Source organism: Rhinoderma darwinii, chromosome 8 (assembly GCF_050947455.1).
Source record: "Rhinoderma darwinii isolate aRhiDar2 chromosome 8, aRhiDar2.hap1, whole genome shotgun sequence".
Taxonomy (NCBI): domain Eukaryota; kingdom Metazoa; phylum Chordata; class Amphibia; order Anura; family Rhinodermatidae; genus Rhinoderma; species Rhinoderma darwinii.
This window is the reverse complement of record NC_134694.1, coordinates 69,783,392-69,806,253: the sequence shown is the minus strand read 5'-3', so window position 1 is coordinate 69,806,253 and position 22,862 is coordinate 69,783,392.

Sequence of the window (22,862 nt, the reverse complement as noted above, 5' to 3'; positions counted from 1 at the left end):
CTATCCCTGCCATTAACCCCTTAAATGCAGCGGTCAACAGCGATCACTGCATTTAAGGTGTTTGCAACTCATCTGCACCCCAGTAATGAAATTGCCGTGGTTCCGGTGGCTGCAATTTCAACCGGAGGCCTAATACTGACCTCCCGGTCTGCCTAGCACGGAAGCTGTTCAGGCCACGCCCGGAGGCGGGCCTGAAAGGCTTCCGTAGCCGACGGCAAGATGGCGCCGGCTCAGGAGCTGAGTCGGTGTCATTTACGGTGGATTTTAGCTGTATGTTACAGCTGACATCCACCTGTAATGGCATGAACCGGCGCTAGCTCCGATCCCTGCCATTAACCCCTTAGATGCAGAGATCGCTGCATCTTGGAGGTTGCTAGCAGATTGGCAGCCCTCCCATGCAAACAGGGCTGCCGACTGCAGCTATGGCAACAGGAGGCAATGGCCTCCTGCTCTGCCATTACAGAAGCCGATTAGGTCCCGTCGGGAGGCGAAGCCTAATTGGCTTGCTGTCAGTGAATGACTGACAGATCTAATACATTGCACTACACAGGTAGTGCAATGTATTAGAAAAAAAAAAAACAGACAGTTGGACCTTCAAGTCCCCTAGTCGGGACTTAAAAATAAGTATAAAAAAAAAGTGAAAAAAAAAATGTGAAAACATATAATAAAAGTTTCAAGTAATAAAATAAAACACAATCGCCCTCTTCCCTTATCAAGTCCTTTATCATTGAAAAAAATAAATAAACCATACATATTTGGTTTCGGCGCGACTGTAATGGCATGAAATATAAAAATATTATGTTATTTATTCCATGTGGTGGACGGCGTAAAAAAAAAGGAAAAAACGATACCAGGATTTCTGTTTGTTGGTCACTTTGCCCTACAAATATTGGAATAAAAAGTGATCAAAAAGTCACATGTATCTAAAAATGATACCTATAAAAACTATAGGTCGTCTCGCAAAGAACAAGCCCTCATACAGCTCCGTCAGCTTATAAATGAAAACGTTATGGTTCTCAAAACTTGGCGACAGAAAAAATACATTCTTTTTACAAAAGTAATTTTATTGTGCAAAAAGTTGTAAAACATAAAAAAGTGCTATAAATTTGGTATCAGTGGAATCGGACTGACCTACAGAAAAAAGGTAACATGTAATTTATAACACATGGTGACCACTGTATAAAAAGAAACAACTAAAAAACTATGCCAGAATTGCAGTATTTTTATCACCTTGCCTCCCAAAAAAAAGGATAAGAAGTGATCAAAAAGTCCCATGTACCGCAAAATTATACGAATAAAAACTACAGCTCGTCCTGCAAAAAAACAGTCTTCATACCACTACGTCTATCGAAAAATACAATTATTTAAGGCTCCAATAAGCCAGGAAAGAAAAAATATGCAACTGTAACCCAAACTGCAAAGGTGCGGAGTGTGGACCAAAAGGGGATAAGAAACGACATTATTTATCAGTGCGACACTGGCCTGTGCATAAAGGGTTGCTTCACAGAAAAATATCTATGGATTATTTTATTGTTCTTTTTTTACCCCATTATTATACCTCCTGACCATGCCCCTGATGTACTTTGCCCAGCTTATATATGCCCCCACGTTATAAATTGAAATACCAGTAATACTCCAAACAAAACTACTACCAAGCAAAATCCACGCTCCAAAAGCCAAATGGCGATCCCTCCCCTCTGAACCCTACAGCGTGCTCAAATAGCAGTTTACTTCCACATATATGGCATCGCCATACCCGGGAGAACCCTTTTAACAATTTTTTGGGGTGTGTGTCTCCAGTGGCACAAGCTGGGCACTACATATTTGCCACGGAAATGGCATACCTAGGGAAAAATTTAGATTTTTACTTTGCACCATCCGCAGCACAATGATTTATGGAAAGACCTGTGGGGTGAAAATGCTCACTACACCTCTTAATAAATGCCTTGAGAGGTGTAGTTTCCAAAATGTGGTCACTTCTCAGGGGTTTATTTTATTACTTCACATCAGAGCTTCTGCAATTGTGAACCAATACTTTGTAAATCACCAAATTAGGCCTCAATTTCGTATGGTACTCTTTCATTCCGGAGCATGGTCGAAAGTCCAGGCAAAAGATTAGAGCCACATGTAGGGTGATTCTAAAACCGGAAAACACAGCATAATAATTAGAGAGCTCTCTTGTTATGGTGGCACAATCTGGGCACCACGTATTGGCATATCTATGGAAAAAATTAAATTTTCACTCTGCAACATCGAGTGCACACTAATTTCTGCAAAACATCTGCGGGGTTAACATACTCACTACACCCCTAGGTGAATATCTTGAGGGGTGTAGTTTCCAAAATTGTTGTCACTTCTAGGGGGTTTCCACTGTTTTGGTCCCACAGGGGCTTTGCAAATGCGACATAGCGCCCAGAAACCAATCCAGCAAAATCTACACTCCAAAAGCCAAATGGTGCTCCTTCCCTTATGAGCCCTACTGTGTGCCCAAACAGCAGTTTCTGACCACATATAGGGTATTGCCGGGAGAAATTGCTTTACAAATGGTGGGGTTCATTTTTTAACTTTATTTTATGAGAAGAATTTTAAACTAAAGCTATGTCTTATTGAAGAAAAGGGATTGTTTTTATTTTCACTGCCCAATTCTAATAAATTCCATGAAACACCTGTGGAGTCAAAAGGCTCCCTACACCACTAGATGAATTCCTCAAGCTATGAGTTTCCTAAAGGGCATCACTTTTTGGGCATTTTCACTGTATTGGTCCCTCAGGGGCTTTGCAAATGTGACATGGCCTCTGCAAGCCATTCCTGCTAAATTTGAGCTCCAAAAGCCAAATGGCGCTCTTTCTCTTCTAAGCCCTGCCGTGTGTCCAAACAGCCATTTATGACCACATGTGGAGTAATGTTTTACTCGGGAGAAATTGCTTTACAAATGTTGCGGTGCTTTTTATCCTAAATTAGCTAAACCTACATTTTCCTTGAAAAAATGTAATTTTAATTTTCACGGCCTACTTCCAATAATTTCTGCAAAAAAACCTGTGCTGTCAAAATTCTCACTATACCTCTAGATTATTTCCTCAATGGGTGTAGTTTCCAAAATAGGGTCACTTGTGGGGGGTTTCCACTGTTTTGGCACCGCAAGAGCCCTTCAAACCTGACATGGTGGCCAAAACATATTCTAATAAAAAGAAGGAAACAAAATCCACTAGGTGCTCCTTTGCTTCTGAGGCCGGTGCTTCAGTTCATTAGCACGCTAGGGCTACATGTTGGATATTTCCTAAAACTACAGAATCAGGGCAATAAATATTGAGTTGCGTTTCTCTGGTAAAACTTTCTGTGTTACAAAAAAAAATGGATTAAATGTGAATTTCTGCAAAAAAAAATGAAATATGTAAATTTCACCTCTACTTTGCTTTAATTCCTGTGAAACGTCTAAAGGGTTAAGAAATTTATTAAATGCTGTTTGACTTTGAGGGGTGAAGTTTTTAAAATGGGGTGACTTATTGGGGGTTTCTAATATATAAGGCCCTCAAAGCCACTTCACAACTGAACTGCCCCCTGCAAAGATAGCCTTTGGAAATTTTCTTGAAAACGTGTGAAATTGCTGCTAAAGTTCTAAGCCTTGTAACTTCCTAGAAAAATAAAAGGATGTTCAAAAAAACTTTGCCAATCTAAAGTAGACATATGGGGGATGTTAAATGGCAACAAATATTTTACGCAATTAAATACTGAATGTATCAAGCATATTTTGCCAGTAACATAGAGTCCAATGTGTCACAAGAAAACATTCTCAGAATCACTAGGATAGGTAAAAGCATTTTGAAGTTATTACCACATAAAGTGAAACATGTCAGATTTGAAAAATGAGGCTCTGTCAGGAAGGTCAAAAGTGGCCAAAGACGGAAGGGGGTTAAGGGGAAACATTTCAATGTCTTGGAATGGCCTAGTCAAAGCTCAGACATCAATCCAATTGAGAATCTGTAGCATGACTTGAAGTCTGCTGTGCACCAACACAACCCATCTAATTTGACAGAGTTGGAGCAGTTTTGCCAGGAAGAATTGGCAAAAATCAGTGTCTAGATGTGCTAAACTAATAAAAACATACCCCAAGAAACTAGTGTTTGTATTTACAGCAAAAAATGTACCCACAACGTATCAAGGGACATACTTTATATGAACAGACAGCCTAGGGTCCATTGATGGACTGTATTTCTTTCTGCCCATATTTCCTGTTGTATGCCCTAACAACTGCCTGTATAATAAGTAAAATTAATTTAAAAAAAGTAATTTTAAATAAAAAATAAATCTGTAATAAAATACACTCAAATAAACTTTATTAAATATAAGTCCCAAAACATGTCATTTATGATGATCAGCGTGAGCGGAAAATGAAAACTGCAGCGGAACTGCGTTTTTCAGCATTTTTGCCAAAATAAAAATTTATATAAATTAAAAAATAATGTAAATGTACCAAAAAATGTCACCTACATAAAGTACAACTCATCTTGCAAAAAACAAAGCTACGTCAAACAAAAAATTTAAAGTTCTGAGCGCCAGGATGCTTAGAGTAAAAAATTTTATAAATTGTTCTGTCCTCAAGGCCAAAAATGTCTGTGTCTGTAAGTTCTTTGTAAGTTTTTTTTGTCTTAGTGGAAAACCAAATGGTAAAAAAATGTTTGTAATTCAACAAAGCAGGAAAAAAAAAATCAAGGTTGTACGGCATTTATATATATATATATATATATATATATATATATACATGGCCGGCCTTATATACGTACGACCAGTGCGGTCGCACAGGGCGCCAGCCGCCACACTGCAAGAGGGGCGCCAGCGGGTGTGTGTATCCCAGCGCCGTTGCAACTACCAGCGGGGATACACACACTAGCTCGAGTCGCCTTTCCGACCGGGCGCTTCTTCACTTAGTGGCCGTCGCTACCGCTGTAGCAGCCATAGCGGCTGCTAGTGGCGACACCGGGCATGAGGGCGGTGGCGCCGCTAGCAGCTGCTGCGGCTGCTATAGCAGTAGCGACGGCACTATAGCAGAGCAGGGAGGTATCTCCCTGCTCTGCTATCTACTAGCGCCACTGTAGCTCCCTGAAGGAGCGGAATCCCCATGTGGCCAGGGATTCCGCTCCCGGAGAGCTGCTTGATGTCTCTGTCCATATATGGACAGTGACATCAGGGGAAACTCCTGAAGCGGAATCCCCGGTCACAGCGTTGCACACGCTATGACCGGGGATTACACTCCAGGAGAAGCCAATGACGTCATGGACACAGACGACAGGAGCTTCTCCTGGAGTGGAATCGATGGTCATAGCGTCTGCAATGCTGTGACCGGCGATTCCGCTTCAGGAGTTTTCCCTGATGTCACTGTCCATATATGGACAGAGACATCAAGGAGCGCTCCAGGAGCGGAATCCCCGGCCACACAGGGATTCCGCTCCTTCAGGGAGCTACAGTGGCGCTATCTATACTGGAAGGGGGGGAGTGCTATCTACAAGGGGGCTATGGGCTGTGTGGCACTACCTACAAAAAAGGACAACTGTGCAGGAGCACACAAAATACTCAGCTTTCCCGGCTATCAAATAAATGTGTGGAAATAAACTAAGATATAATTTTTATTTAATCTAGCTAAAAGGATTAATCCTTTAGCTAGACTAAATAAAAGTTATATCTTAGTTTATTTCCACACATTTATTTCCACACATTTATTTGATAGCTGGGAAATAAATGTATTTCCACACATTTATTTTGTGTGCTCCTGCACAGTTGTCCTTTTTTGAATGTCTATTGCCCGCCAGCTATTAGGGTCATTTCGTAGTCCTTGCACTACCTACAAGGGGGCTGTGGGTAGTGTGGCACTACCTACCAGGGGGCTGTGGGCTGTGTGGCACTACCAACCAGGGGGCTGTGGGCTGTGTGGGACTACCAACCAGGGAGCTGTGGGCTGTGTGGCACTACCAACCAGGGGGCTGTGGGGCACTTCCAACCAGGGGGCTGTGGGGCACTACCAACCAGGGGGCTGTGTGGCACTCCCTACCAGGGGGCTGTGGGGCACTCTCTACAATGGGTCTGTGCGGCACTCCCCACCAGGGGTCTGTGCGGCACTCCCCACCAGGGGTCTGTGCGGCACTCCCTACCAGAGGTCTGTGCGGCACTCCCTACCAGGGAGCTGTTCGGCACTCCATAGCAGGGGGCTGTGCGGCACTTCCTACCAGGGGGCTATGTGGCACTCCCTACAGGGGGCTGTGTGGCACTCCCTACAGGGGGCTGTGTGGCGCACTCTACAGGGGGCTGTGTGGCGCTCTTTACAGGGGGCTGTGTGGCGCTATCTACAAGGGGGCTATGTGGTGCTATCTACATGGGGCTGTCTGGCACTACCTACAAGGGGGCTGTCTGGCGCTACCTACAAGGGGGCTGTCTGGCGCTACCTACAAGGGGGCTGTCTGGCGCTACCTACAAGCGGGCGGTGTGGTGCTACCTACAAGGGGCTGTGTGGTGCTACCCACAAGGGGGCTGTGTGGCGCTACCCACAAGTGGCCTTGTGGTGCTACCTACAAGGGGCTGTGTGGCGCTACCTACAGGGGGAATCTGTGAGTGGTGGGCTGATGGTCATTTTACTGTGAGTGGGGGGCTGATGGTGGGTTTCTACCTCTGACCTCCAATTGAAATTAATAAGAGGCAGAAAATACCTGCGGCGCTCGTTTGGTGCTTTTTTGTCTGCGTCTTTTGCATTCGCTTCAACAGCTTAAGAAAAAACACAAAAAAAAGGTCACACAACCCTGTCAGTTGATGGTTGATGAAGGAATTTTGAGGCAGATTTTTTTTGCCTTACAAAAAACGTGTGTGAATATACCCTACGAGTGTAGTGCTTGTTCCTAACCGTTTTCTGTCTTTCTCAAAACAATTTTTGGTATGGGGGCCCTGAGGATTTTTTTTTTTCCAGTGCTGCCATGACTCCGAAAAGGTTGGGAAACTGTACTAAGCGACAGGATCCCGTCATGGAGCAGCTCAGTTCGTCATGGGTGAGTACAAATTTTGTTTTTGTTTGGGGGCACTGTCTACAAGAGGGAGGTGGGGGGACTGTATGGCACTGTCTACAAGGGGGAGGTGGGGGGGGGGGCTGTATGGCACGATCTACAAAAAGGAGGTGGGGGATTATAGCACTGTCTACAGGGAGGCTATATGGCAAAATCTACAGGGGGGCACTATACTGTGTGGGGGCCACTAAGCGGACATTATACTGTGTAGGGGTACTACAGGTGGCATAATAATGTGGGCACAATTAGAGGACAAAATACTGTGTCCTTGAAGGGGTTTTAATATATTATTAAATATTATTATTATACTGTATGGGGGCACTAAAGGGGCATTATAATTTTTTTATGGGGCATTTTTTTTTAATGATGGGGTGGGGCGCCGAAAGATCATTTCGCACAGGGTGCCATCTATCCTAGGGCCGGCCCTGTGTATATATATATATATATATATATATATATATATATATATATATATATATATATATATACAGTGAAGGAAATAGGTATTTGATCCCTTGCTGATTTTGTAAGTTTGCCCACTGTCAAAGTCATGAAAAGTCTAGAATTTTTAGGCTAGGTTAATTTTACCAGTGAGAGATAGATTATATATATAAAAAAAAAAAAAGAAAATCACATTATCAAAATTATATATATTTATTTGCATTGTGCACAGAGAAATAAGTATTTGATCCCGTACCAACCATTAAGAGTTCAGCCTCCTCCAGACCAGTTACACGCTCCAAATCAACTTGGTGCCTGCATTAAAGACAGCTGTCTTACATGGTCACCTGTATAAAAGACTCCTGTCCACAGACTCAATTACTCAGTCTGACTCTAACCTCTACAACATGGGCAAGACCAAAGAGCTTTCTAAGGATGTCAGTGACAAGATCATAGACCTGCACAAGGCTGGAATGGGCTACAAAACCATAAGTAAGACGCTGGGTGAGAAGGAGGCAACTGTTGGTGCAATAGTAAGAAAATGGAAGACATACAAAATGACTGTCAATCGACATCGATCTGGGGCTCCATGCAAAATCTCACCTCGTGGGGTATCCTTGATCCTGAGGAAGGTGAGAGCTCAGCCGAAAACTACACGGGGGGAACTTGTTAATGATCTCAAGGCAGCTGGGACCACAGTCACCAAGAAAACCATTGGTGACACATTACGCCGTAATGGATTAAAATCCTGCAGTGCCCGCAAGGTCCCCCTGCTCAAGAAGGCACATGTACAGGCCCGTCTGAAGTTTGCAAATGAACATCTGGATGATTCTGAGAGTGATTGGGAGAAGGTGCTGTGGTCAGATGAGACTAAAATTGAGCTCTTTGGCATTAACTCAACTCGCCTTGTTTGGAGGAAGAAATGCTGCCTATGACCCAAAGAACACCATCCCCACTGTCAAGCATGGAGGTGGAAACATTATGTTTTGGGGGTGTTTCTCTGCTAAGGGCACAGGACTACTTCACCGCATCAATGGGAGAATGGATGGAGCCATGCACCATCAAATCCTGAGTGACAACCTCCTTCCCTCCACCAGGACATTAAAAATGGCTCGTGGCTGGGTCTTCCAGCTCGACAATGACCCGAAACATACAGCCAAGGCAACAAAGGAATGGCTCAAAAAGAAGCACATTAAGGTCATGGAGTGGCCTAGCCAGTCTCCAGACCTTAATCCCATCGAAAACTTATGGAGGGAGCTGAAGATCCGAGTTGCCAAGCGACAGCCTCGAAATCTTAATGATTTACAGATGATCTGCAAAGAGGAGTGGGCCAAAATTCCATCTAACATGTGTGCAAACCTCATCATCAACTATAAAAAACGTCTGACTGCTGTGCTTGCCAGCAAGGGTTTTGCCACCAAGTATTAAGTCTTGTTTGCCAAAGGGATCAAATACTTATTTCTCTGTGCACAATGCAAATAAATATATATAATTTTGACAATGTGATTTTCTGTTTTTTTTTTAATATAATCTATCTCTCACTGGTAAAATTAACCTAGCCTAAAAATTCTAGACTGTTCATGTCTTTGACAGTGGGCAAACTTACAAAATCAGCAAGGGATCAAATACTTATTTCCTTCACTGTATATATATACATATATCGATATATATATATATATATATATATATATATATATATATATATATATATATATATAAACTAATTAATCCAATCAAAAACTAACTATGCCACAGGGGCTGACGCTGACAACAAATGCCCCCTGTGCCAGTAGTGTGTCTGGGATGCTCTCCTCTCAGATATAGACATCACATAAAGATCTGTCAATATTAGTGAGCTAGTTGGGGAAGCCAGAGGGGAACCGCTCAGCGGACCGCTCTCCCTGTACCCAGTATATAACACTGCCCGTGACCCAGTGTTAAAGCTATGTTTTCTCCAAAAAGCAACAGTGCTATAAAACGAAACAAAGATGATTATGATCAAATTACATATGGCTGTCCTGCTCTATTTTTACATCTAGTTCTTCCAATACATGTGGATAAGCTCATTGTCATCACATGGAGTTGACCTCATGCTTGAAAACTAGTGCTGACAAGAATTAGAGGTATTGCCCATAACACCGCCAGTTCTTGTCGGCACTTCAGTTCATACGCGTGGTCCTGTATGTCTGAGAAATTAGATTGTGAGCCCCACTGTGGGCAAGGACCAATGGGAGTGATTGTAATGTGAGTACCGCTTTTGAATATGTTGCCAGTATGTAAATTAAACTATTGTATCAAGGTGTTTGTAAGTATGTACATATGCTAAGTTTGATGTTGCACTACTGATAGGAAATATAATTGTCACAAGAAATTATTCATCAGTAATATCTGCTACATAAGACGCCATACAAGAAACCTAGGCTACATCTGTGTTTATATCTAATTACTATTTATACATTATATTTTCTCATTGAGTAATAGTGGAAATATCTTTACTGTTAGAACAGACGTTATTTTTCTTCTACTAAAAATGTCCCTGTATCTATGCAAATAAAAACCTATTTGTGGATCCTTAAAGACTGATGCTTAGAGAATTACTGCTTCTCACTAAGCAGACCTTTATCTATTTATGGGGGATGTTTTTTGATTTGAATTATATTTTAAATGCGCTTGGCTTGCTACATCCTTATATAAATTCTTATTTAGAAAAGCTTTCTTTTTTCCCTCTCTCTCAAAACAGCTTGAGACCAAAACTTAAGCAGATGGAATCCTGCCTGGGGGATCTTGGAATGTTTTCAGAAACTACTTGCAGCCAATAGATGGGCTAATTTGAACCAACATATGCCAACGTGGACAGTCATGTCAGCTTTCATGTGGCTCCATCAGGACTGGTGCCAGGGAGATGGTAAAATAATTCAAAAGTTCTTATCCTCACCAATGCCAAAGTAGTCTTCTACATGATGGGAGGAAGAGAATAATTGTTGAGCCTCCTTTTGCAAATATTTGTAAACATCACAGAATTTCCTTTATAAATGTGTCATATAGATTCTATTAATGATTTCTTTGAGAAGACTTAGAAATTAGATTATTTTTTTTACTACTGCTTGGTCCATAGTTAGTCTTGGACCATATTGTAAATATGGCTAATTTGATTGTCCAAAACCTTAGCACTCTAAGGCTTTGTTCACATCACCGTCTGTGTTCCGCTGAGGGGCTCCGTCACCATTGAGTTCAATGGTGAGGGAAACGGAAGCTTAGGTTTCCGTTTGCCTTTCCGTTGAGGGGTTAACCCGACGGAAACCTCAGACGGAACCGCTCAACGGAAGGGCAACGCTGATGTGAACAGACCCTAAACCAGATGGTTTATATAACTAATCTGCTCATTCAGAATCCACAAAATAATCTTTGTGCTGGATTATTAGAAGGACATTTATGATGAACTTAAACTTAAAAATGGTAAAAATGTGGGAGTTTAAAGTTAGGGGCATGAAATGGAAGAAACATGAATGTATATACTGAAGATAGTCCAGGGACAACCTTGGATCTGGGTAAATTACTCTTAAAGGTTATGTACACCTTTGAAATCATGTTGGTTTTTTTTTTAAATAATAAAAATTTGTGAATGGTGCAACTTTCAACATACTTTTTACTTCTTTGAGATATAGCTGTTTTGTATTCTGTATGTTATGAACTTAGATGTGATTGGTAACAGCTCGAACCTGCGTGTCAGAGACACCCAGGACCCACTGACATCGAACTCGTCAATGCCGCGGACCTGACACATACAGCATTCAGCACATGATACAGCTGCTCTGTATACATGATACAAAAGCAGCTGTATCTCAAAAAGTGAAAATAATTTTTAATAAAAAGTATTTGAAAGTTGCACCAATCACACTGATAAACATTTTTTTTTGTTGTAACTATTTCAAAGGTGTACATAACCTTTAAGCCTCCTTTACAAACACAAGTTTTTTACATGCGTTTTTTAATGGAATTTTTAAGTTAGTGTTTTTTTACACACCCCTGACCCTTCTAATGCTACAAAAATGCCAAAAAACAAAACATTATGGCTTACATACACTAAGGTTTCATACACCAGTCTTAAAATAATGTCTGTTAAATATATTAAAAAGATCATGCCTATTAATAAATACGATGCATCTTTGGATGTCCGTGCACACTGGCGTAGCTATAGGGGCCCCGAAGCCAGGGGGGCCCACGGCCCCCCGCACCACATCAATAAAAAGTTACTATAGTAACTCGGGCCGCGGGCCCCTGTTACTATAGTAACATACTTTACTTACCTTCCTGGTTCCGGATCGCAGCGGAGGTCCTGACGTCAGGCGCTGTGCGCAGCGCATGACGTCACAGCGCTATGCGCCGCGCACAGCATCGTGACGACAGAACTCCCGCCGCGGCCGAAGAGGAAGGTAAGGTTAGCCCTGACTGGCGGCGTCCGACTCCCGGGACCCGCCAATCAGCTGTTTTGAAGGGGCCGCAGCACTCGTACGAGAGCTGCTCCCCTTCATTCCTGTCACTTCATTCCGGTCACACTGTGAATCCGTGTCGGCGATTCACAGTGTGAGCGAGTAGTGAAATGAAGGGGAAGCAGCTCTCGTACGAGTGCTGCGGCCCCTTCAAAACAGCTGATTTGCGGGTCCCGGGAGACGGACCCCGACACATCAGCTATTGATGGCCTATCCTGAGGATAGGCCATCAATGTTTAGGGACTGTACAACCCCTAAGCCTACGATGTAGCAGGCTTAGGGGGCCCATGAGACAGGATCACAGATTGTGTGATCCTGTCTGCTGGGCCCTGTATCTAAGCCAATCACATGGTAGGCTTAGATACATGGCCCATGCATGATCCTGTCTGCTGGGCCCTGTATCTAAGCCAATCACATGGTAGGCTTAGATACATGGCCCATGCGTGATCCTGTCTGCTGGGCCCTGTATCTAAGCCAATCACATGGTAGGCTTAGATACATGTCGCATGTGTGATCCTGTCTGATGGGCCCTGTATATAAGCCTACCACACTGTAGGTTTAGATACAGGGCCCCAGCACACAGTAATCTTATACTGTATAAGATTACTGTCTGCTGGACCCTGTATCTAAGCCTACGTTGTGGTAGGCTTAGCTACAGGGTCACATAGACAGTATCACACATGGGCCCTGTATCCAAGCCTAACACACGTGTTACTAATCATTTTTTGTGTGTTTTCTTACAGGTTCGGTTGTTGGACTACGTCGGATTCCAGGACTACTTCGATGACGGCTTTTTTTTTATTATCAATAAAATGGTTAATGAGGGTTGTGTGGTTTTTTTTTTTATTTCAATAAAATATTTTTTCTATGTCTTTGTGTTTTTTTTTAAACTATATCACTACCGCCTTAGTAATGGCCGCCGGCTGATTGACAGCATCCATTGCTAAGGCGGGGCTTAGTGTTAGCCGATGCAGAGGCTAACACTAACCCCCTTTATTACCCCGGTACCCACCGCCACCAGGGGTGCTGGGAAGAGCCGGGTACCATCCAGTACCTGACCATCTGTAGTGATGGTCGGCCACTGGGGTGGCCGCAGGCTGGTATTATCAGGAGGGGAAAGGCCAGATACAGTGGCCCTTCCCACCCTGGTGATGCTAGGCTGCTGCTGCTTTATTGTATCTGGCTGGTTATGAAAAATGGGGGGGACCCCACGTCATTTAAAAAAAATAAAATAATTGGATGTGGGGTCCCCCCCAATTTTCATAACCAGCCAGATACAACACAGCAGCAGCAGGCAGCATTACAAGGGTGGGAAGGGCCATTGTTTTTGGCCTTCCCCAGCCTAATACTACCAGCCTGCGGCCGCCCTGGTGTCTGACCGTCACTGCAGATGGTCGGGTACTGGTTCGTACCCGGCTCTTCCCAGTACCCCTGGTGGCGGTCGGTACCGGGGTAATAATGGGGGTTAGTGTAGCCTCTGCACCGGCTAACATTAAGCCCCGCCTTAGTAATGGAGGTTGTCAATCAGCCAGCGGCCATTACTAAGGCGGTGATAATAAAGTTTAAAAAGATACAAGCACATAGAAAAAATATTTTATTGAAATAAAAAAACACAACCCTCATTAACCATTTTATTGAGAATAAAAAAAACGCTGTCATTGAAGTCCTCGCATCCGAAGTCCAACAACCGAACCTGTAAAAAAGCACAAACACACAAAAATAATCAGTAACACATAAAGAAGCAAAATTATTATTCTTACCTATCCTGGGTCCAGCGCTGGAGATGCAATGTCAGCGAGCTGGGCCCTGTATCTAATCCAATCATGTGTGATACTGTCTGCTGAGCTGTGTATCTAATCCAATCATGTGTGATACTGTCTGCTGGGCCCTGTATCTAATCGTATCTTGTATGATACTGTCTGCTGGGCCCTATATCTAATCCGATCATGTGTGATACTGCCTTCTGAGCCACTGTATCTAATCCTATCATGTGTGGTACTGTCTGCTGAGCCACTGTATCTAATCCTATCATGTGTGGTACTGTCTGCTGAGCCACTGTATCTAATCCTATCATGTGTGATACTGTCTGCTGAGCCACTGTATCTAATCCTATCATGTGTGATACTGCCTTCTGAGCCACTGTATCTAATCCTATCATGTGTGATACTGTCTGCTGGGCCACTGCATCTAATCCTATCCATAGTTTATAGGGTCCTATACACACATTTTTTTTGGGCGGACACATATGTATTGGGGCTATTTCCCTGACATTTTAAGCCCTGAGGGTATGTTCACAGCAGCGTCCGTTACGGCTGAAATTACGGTGCTGTTTTCAGGAGGAAACAGCACCGTAATTTCAGCCGTAATGGCATGTGCAGGCGTCTTTCGCTGTTACGGAGCTGTTTTTCTGTGGAGTCCATGGAAAACGGCTCCATTTACGTCTGACGCGGGCGTCTTTTTTACGCGCCGCCTTTTGACAGCGGCGCGTAAAAAAAAATTACCGGCGGCACAGAACATCGTAAGACCCATTCAAATGAATGGGCAGATGTTTGCCAACGCTTTTGAGCCGCATTTTCGGACGTAATTCAATGCTAAAACGCCCGAATTCCGTCCGTAAATAGGGTGTGTGAACCCAGCCTTAGTGACGCCCCCGGCTGCTAGTGCTGCATTGTTGGGTCTCTTAGGAGACCCAGCGATGCAGCTGAAAGCTGCGGACCGTCGCCATGAGAAGTTTGCGGGGGGGGGGGGGCCAGTAAGAATTTTTGCATCGGGGCCCATGTGCCTTTAGCTACGCCCCTGTCCGTGCACCAGAAATTCTAATTTATGCCTGCAATGAACAAGTTAGATTTGAGCGCCTCTTATTTATTTGGCATATCTATGGCTGTCTATATGCCAGAAATTGAAATCTAAATCTCCAATGAACAGGTGTATATTTGCGCCGTAAGGTACGCCAATTTCTGGTGCAAATCAATAGTAAATCTGTCGGTTTATGGGATGCCCACCCCTCCTGCTAAACACCGGACACTTTTCTCACTACTTTTGAAAAGTGGCAAGAAGAGTGGAAAGTCGCAATATTTTTCACAAATTTTATGTGCGACAAAACTTGCGAGTGTCACAAAAGTGGCGTAAAGCCGTTCATAAATTACCCCTCTGTATCCAGAAGAGCATTTGTGAGGTCAGAGGATGGACAAGAGGGCCTTGCTCGTAATCTCCGTTCTAGTTCATCCCAAAGGTATTAGATGGGGTTGAGGTCAGGGCTTTGTGCAGGCCATTCACGTTCTTCCACACCAGACACCCCCAACTATGCCTTTATGTACCTTGCTTTGTGAGCTGGGGAACAGTCATGCTGGAACAGAAAAGGGCCCAACCCCAAATTGTTCCCACAAAGTTGGAGGCTTTGGAATTGTCCAAAATATCTTGGTATGCAGAAGCATTAAGATTTTCCTTCACTGGAGTTAAGAGGCCTAGGCCAACACCTAAGAAACAACCCCATAGCATTATTCCTTCTGCAAACTTTACAGTTGGCACAATGCAGTCAGGCAGGTAACGTTCTCCTGACATTCTCTAAACTTAGATTTGTCCATCAGAAGCCTGATTCGTCACTCCACAGAACATGTTTCCACTGCTCCAGTCCAGTGGCGGCGTGCTTTACACCACTCCATCCGACACTTGACTTGTGCTTCATGATATAAGGCTTATATGCAGCTGCTCGGCCATGGAAACCCATGCCCTGAAGTTCCCGGCACACAGTTTTTGTGCAGATGTTAGTATCGGAGAAAGTTTGGAACTCTGCAGTTAATGAGTCAGCAGAGCATTGACGACTATTATACACTATCCGCCTCAGTGCTCGGTAACTCTGCTCTGTAACTTTACATAGTCTATCACTTTGTGACTGAGTTGCTGTGGTAGCAGTACACTATACCTTGATATTTCTTTATAATTAAATTCAGCGCTGTGGGTCTCGGAATCTGTATCTATAAATGTTTGTCCCACATCAGCCCTACCCTCAATTTCCCCTGTCATAAACACTTATCTATATATGATAATACATTCATACAGTTACCAAATAATACCGGGTACTATATCATTTTTGCCTGAGGAAGGCACCTGTTCAGTGTTGAAATGCGTAGCCTTATGAAATAAACTTGTTCAAAGGGATTCAACTCGGTCCTCCAGTTATACTTGTTTTTTTAACTTTACTCATGCTACTTATTGCTGTTGCTTTTATGCATGACCGGTCAAGAAAAAGCTGCAGCTGGTCCTAAACTGCTTAAAGCTACTGTACAGATTTGTGCCTGTTATTAGGACATCTCGCCCAGGTGAGTACTTATATATCGCTTTTTAATACTGTGCCTGCTGTGCTGCCCAGTGCCACCACATACTGTACTACAGAAATATTTATGCCATAAAGATAGTCCCCCATGAAAATACTACCTGACACAGATAGTGCCCCCTACAGTAATTAGTATGCCAAGAAAATAGTGCCCCTGACAGTAACACTGCCACATAGTGTCCCCAAAAATAACAGTAATACTGACAGTAATAATAATAAAGTGATCAGCAAAGTATATTTGCCAAGCCAATATATTATGCCAAGCAGTGCTCCCAGCAGTAATAGTGTTCCCCCAGAGAGCCCCAATTAGTATTAAAGTTCCCCCAGAGTACCCCTATTAGTAATAGCTCTTCGCAAGTGCCCCCATTAGTAAAATAAAAGCTCCCCCCCAGAGTGCCCTCAAAATTAATAGTGCTCCCTAGAGGGCCCTTGTTAGTAATAAAATTTCCCTAGAATGCCCCTGTGTGTCCCCATTAGTAATAAAGCTCCTCCAGATTGCCCCTATTATTAATTGTGATTCCTCCCAGAGTGCCTCCATTTGTAATAAAGTTCCCCTAGAGGGCCCATTTGGAACAGTGCTCTTCCAGAGTGCTCCTGTTAGTAATAAAGCCTCTCCAGATTGTCCCCAGTGGCATAACTGCCGCCGTAGCAGCCATAGCAACTGCTACGGGGCCCACGGCATGGGGGGGCCCGTGTCGTCTGCCGGCACGGGCCCCCACCATCGCCGCAGGCTCCGCTAGCAGCCGCTATGGCTGCTACAGCGGGACGCCACTGAACACTACGGCAGAGCAGGGAGGTATCTCCCCGCTCTGCCATTATCAAAAGACATGTATCCCCTATCCACAGGACAGGGGATACATGTGTGATCGCTGGCAGCGATAGGGAGAACGGGGGACTGAAAGTCCCCTGAAGTTCTCCATCACAAACCTCGGACTTCCGGGGTCTGTGTCGGCAGCTCCGTAGAAATGAATGGAGCGCTGGTCGCGCTTGTGCGCATGCGTGACCAGCGCTCCTTTCATTTTTATTGAGCTGCCGACACAGACGCCGGAAGTCCGAGGTTAATCATGGAGAACTTCAGGGGACTTTCAGTCCCCCGTTCTCCCTATCAATGCCAGCGATCACACATGTATCCCCTATCCTGTGGATAGGGGATGCATGTTATTTGTAGGACACACTATAGGTCGCATTTTTTTTGGGGGGGGGGCTGTATGGTGTTCCCTGCAGGCGGGGGCGCTGTATGGCATTCCCTGCAGGGGGGGCTGTATGGCGTTCTCTACAGGGGGTGCTGTATGGCGTTCTTTACAGTGGGGGCTGTATGGCGTTCGCGCCATACAGCCCCCTCTGTAGATAACGCCATACAGTCCCCCTGTAGATAGCGCCACACAGTCCCCCCTGTAGATAACACCACACAGTCCCCCCTGTAGATAACGCCACACAGTCCCCCCTGTAGATAATGCCACACAGTCCACCCTGTAGATAACGCCACACAGTCCCCCCTGTAGATAACGCCACACAGTCCCCCCTGTAGATAACGCCACACAGTCCCCCCTGTAGATAACGCCACACAGTCCCCCCTGTAGATAACGCCATACAGTCCCCCTCTGTAGATAACGCCATACAGTCCCCCCTGTAGATAACGCCATACAGTCCACAGGGGGGGCTGTATGGCGTTATCTACAGGGGGGGCTGTATGGCATTATCTACAGGGGGCGCTGTATGGCGTTATCTACAGGGGGGACTGTATGGCGTTATCTACAGGGGGGCTGTAAAAAAGGCACTATCTACAAGGGGGAGGTTGTGTGACACCCAGGGGAGGGGGGGCCCAGTCAAAAGTTTGCTATGGGGCCCAGTCTTTCCTAGTTACGCCCCTGATTGTCCCTATTAGTAATAGTGTTCCCTGAGAGTGTCCCATTTAAAATAAAGTTTCCCAGTGTCCCCTCATTGCTAATAGTTCTCCCCCAGAGTGCTACCATTAGTAAAAAATGTCCACAGAGTGCCCCCATTAGTAATAGTGCTTCCTCAGAGTTTTCCCATTAGTAATAAAGTTTTTCCAGCGTTCCCCTATTAGTAATAAAGCTTCACTAGAGTTTCCCTGTTAGTAAAAGTGCACCACATGGTTGCCCCATTATAATGCCCTTATTAGTAATAGTACTCACCCAGTGCCCCAAATAGTTATAAAGTTCCCTCAGAGTGCCCCATTAGTCAAAGTGCTCCCCAGAGTGCCTTATTAGTAATTAAGTTTCCGCAGATTGCCCACATAAGTAGTAGCGTTCTCCAGTGCCCGCATTAGTAATAAAGTTTCCCCAGAGTGCCCTGTTTAGTAATACAGGAGTGGGCAGGTAAAAATATGCAACGTTCAATTCACGGCGCCAGGCAGGTAAGTATTTCACATAGATGTATTTTGTTCTTTGTAAACATTTATTGCAGGACTATGCATTTCAGGATCGGACAGATCCCTTCATCAGGTATGAACGGGAACAAGGGATTCTACCCGAGGGATAGCAGCGGGTGGCAGCCGGAGTCAAGAGAATTCTTGAAATCGACATTAAAGCCAAGCAGTAGCGTTGTGCCTATACTTGCACAACTCGACTAGGTGAGTTACAATTAGCTCACAATGCGCTACAACAAAGTGTTGAAAAACAGTATTACCTTAGATGAGCGCCGTTTCTTCTTCTCCTTCTTTCTTTCCCGTTTAGTAATAGTGCTTTTTCAGTGTGTCTACATTAATAACTGTGCTTCCCCAGAGTGCCCCCATTAGTAGTAGTGCTTCCCAAGAGTGCCCACATTAGTAATAGTGCTTCTCTGGAGTGCCCCTTAAAGTAACAGTGCTTTCTCAGTGTGCCCCCAATAGTAATAATTCTCCCCCAGAGTGCCTCCATTCGTAATAGTGCTTGCCCAGAGCGCCACCCCCTCAAAACAAAATTAGGTGTAGGACAGGCCTTTTTCAGCCTGTGTCTTGAGCTCTTTGCACAGCTCTTGGCACAGGCTATTACAATTACGTCATCACAATGCCGGCATGATGATGCCATTGTCCAACACTGGATAGTTTATCTGCATTCTCATGGGCTAGAGGCATAAGTGGCCTGTGGCCGATGATGGTGAATGGCGAGACAGGGAGCCTTAAATTCCCATGATCCGCTGTAGTATTCAACTGTATCCGCGTCCCAAGCACGCACAGTTGAATATGTTGCTCAGCAGAGATTCGCTGCACCAGACATAAAATCTGGGGGGCAAATGGATGCCCGGTTCTAGCGAAGCCCCTGCCTTGGAGACATACAGCTCTACATAGGAGCTGTAGAAATACAAACGTTTTAAGATTTAAAACCACAAATTCCTAAATGCATATGCTTGAGTAGATTGTTTTCTTAAATAACTAGAATTAATATACTAGAAAAAGTACCCGGCGGTGACCGGGTATAAAGTTATTAAAAGACAGGAAGGACCACACCCCTGTAGATAGTGCCACACTTCCCCTGTAGATAGTGCCACACAGCCAACTGTAGATAGTGCCACATACCCCCCTTGTAAATAGTGCTATATTCCCACCTTGTAACTAGTATCACACACAACCCCCCTTGTAAATAGTGCCACACACAACCCCCCTTGTAAATTGTGCCACCCACAGCCCCCCTGTACATAGTGCCACACACAACCCCCATTGTAGATAGTGCCACATATAACCCCCCTTTTAGATAGTGCTGCACACGACCCCCTTGTAGATAGTGCCACAAACCCCCCTTGTAAATAGTGCTACATACCCCCTTGTGGATAGTGCCACGTATCCCCCTTGCAGATAGTGCCACACACAACCTCCCATGTAGATAGTGCCACACATAACCTCCTTGTAGATAGTGCCACACACAACCTCCCTTGTAGATAGTGCCACACACAACCTCCCTTGTAGATAGTGCCACACACAACACCCGTTGTAGATAGTGACACACAGCCCCGGGAGCTGTCTGGATAGTACCACACAAAAAAATAACAACAAAACACTTACCTAGCCCCATTTCCACGACGAACGGAGCTGCTCTACAGCCTCGCCAGCAGCCTATAAGAAGGGAACCTTCTGTAGGCCGGCGTGGTCCAGTAATGTCATCGTGCTGGCCAGCGCAGGGATCCTGTCCCAGCACCTTATAGGCTGCTGGCCTAACATGGCTTGCTCCCTGCTCCGCAATAGTATTCAATTGAATCTGCATCCTAAAGATGCAGATACAATTGAATGTGGCAGTCGCCCAGATGCCCCAGATGCCCAGTGCTAGCGATACCATTGGGCATTAGGGGGCCCGTGTCGCCAGGTGCGGGCTCCATAGCAACCGCTATAGCTGCTATAGCGGTAGTTACACCACTTGTAGCAACATGTGACATCCAGGGCTAGAACAAGACAAATACTGACGTGCAAATACCCTATTGTATGCTTATGCCTGGACACTTACCTCAGCTCATGCAGTTCTGATGTGCAGCACAAAACCCCTGTGACAGTGGTCTCATTATACGAACAGTGAGTACATTCAGACTCATGAATCAGGCAACACCTCCTAAATTGCCCCTTTACATAAAACAATTGCCCCAGTACAGATCTACAGGACACCGAGGGACAACAAAAGTTCAGATTACAGAATGACAGGGGCCCCCCAGAACAGTAGCTTGGGGGACACATGATGGTACAAGCATATTTAAATTATTGGTGTTATTAGTATGTTTGGTTGATTTAAATGCTATTTTTTGGTGTTTGGTTGTTGGTTTCTCCTTCCTCCCCCCTCTTTTGTTACAGGTGGAACTTACCTTTGGCTTCTTGAAGTTTTCAGTAATCTGCCCATCAACTGGAGTCTTCACAGGATTGGTAGCTGTGTTAAAGAGGCTCTGTCACCAGATTGTGCAACCCCTATCTGCTATTGCAGCAGATAGGCGCTGCAATGTAGATTACAGTAACGTTTTTATTTTTAAAAAACAAGCATTTTTGGCCAAGTTATGACCATTTTCGTATTTATGCAAATGAGGCTTGCAAAAGTACAACTGGGCGTGTTGAAAAGTAAAAGTACAAGTGGGCGTGTATTATGTGCGTACATCGGGGCGTGTTTACTACTTTTACTAGCTGGGCGTTGTGTATAGAAGTATCATCCACTTCTCTTCACAACGCCCAGCTTCTGGCAGTGCAGACACACAGCGTGTTCTCAAGAGATCACGCTGTGTCGTCACTCACAGGTCCTGCATCGTGTCAGACGAGCGAGGACACATCGGCACCAGAGGCTACAGATGATTCTGCAGCAGCATCGGCGTTTGCAGGTAAGTCGATGTAGCTACTTACCTGCAAATGCTGATGCTGCTGCAGAATCAACTGTAGCCTCTGGTGCCGACACGATGCAGGACCTGTGAGTGACGTCACAGATCTGCACTGCCAGAAGCTGGGCGTTCTGAAGAGAAGTGGATGATACTTCTCATCAGAACGCCCAGCTAGTAAAAGTAGTAAACACGCCCCGATGTACGCACATAATACACGCCCACTTGTACTTTTACTTTTCAACACGCCCAGTTGTACTTTTGCAAGCCTCATTTGCATAAATACGAAAATGGTCATAACTTGGCCAAAAATGCTCGTTTTTTAAAAATAAAAACGTTACTGTAATCTACATTGCAGCGCCTATCTGCTGCAATAGCAGATAGGGGTTGCAAAATCTGGTGACAGAGCCTCTTTAAGTGGCGGGAAAAAGTGTTGTTATTAAAGATTCTGCCCAGCACCAGGAGTGGAGCGTGATTGGCAGCTCAGTTCTTTCGGCGGGAAGATATTCTTATATAAAGCCACGGGCTTTGAGGTCCGGTGACAGTTCCTGACCGTTCCTGCGACCAGCGTTCCTGTGACCAGCACGGATGGAGGACCTTCTTCGGCAACTCATCGCTCGGGCGGAGACAGCAGGAGGAGAAGACTGGCTGCGAAGCTGCTTAAGCATCCCGGAGCCGCAAGCTGCATTGGAACAAAGAGGAAGTCCGGCGCCGGGTACGATGACTTCCGCCGGCGATGACAACATCCGGGAGGAGACGTCGCAGAACAGTTTAGTCATTGTAGAGGGAGCGCAAGTACAGCCGACGAAGCGAACAAGGAAGAGACGGTCCGTGTACACTCCGCCTCCGGAGGTAAGCAGACAGCGGACTTCTGCTTCTCATTCGCGGCCTAGCGGTGCATTTCCGCCCAGGGACAGGAGCCAGCGTTCATCATCTTCAAGGGCGGCAAGTGCCTCTTCAACTCAGCGCAGCCATGCTGAGGCTGGGATTGTTAACTCTTCAGCTGCTGGTACTTCTTTAGTCCAGGATTATGACGTTTTTCACACAGTTGGAGGTGGCTGTTCTTCTCAACCTGGATTACATTCTGAGGTAAATCTCTCACAGTATCCTCAGCAGGAGCTGAGTTCAAATCAAAGGAAGCAAGTATCCTCTGGATTAGACCAGGAGGCGTCAGCGAGGAGTGGTAAGATATCAAATGTACCACAGAATGTCATGAATGCTGATTTAATATCTAATTTTCTTCATTTATTGAATGAGTTATGATAAATTCTTCAG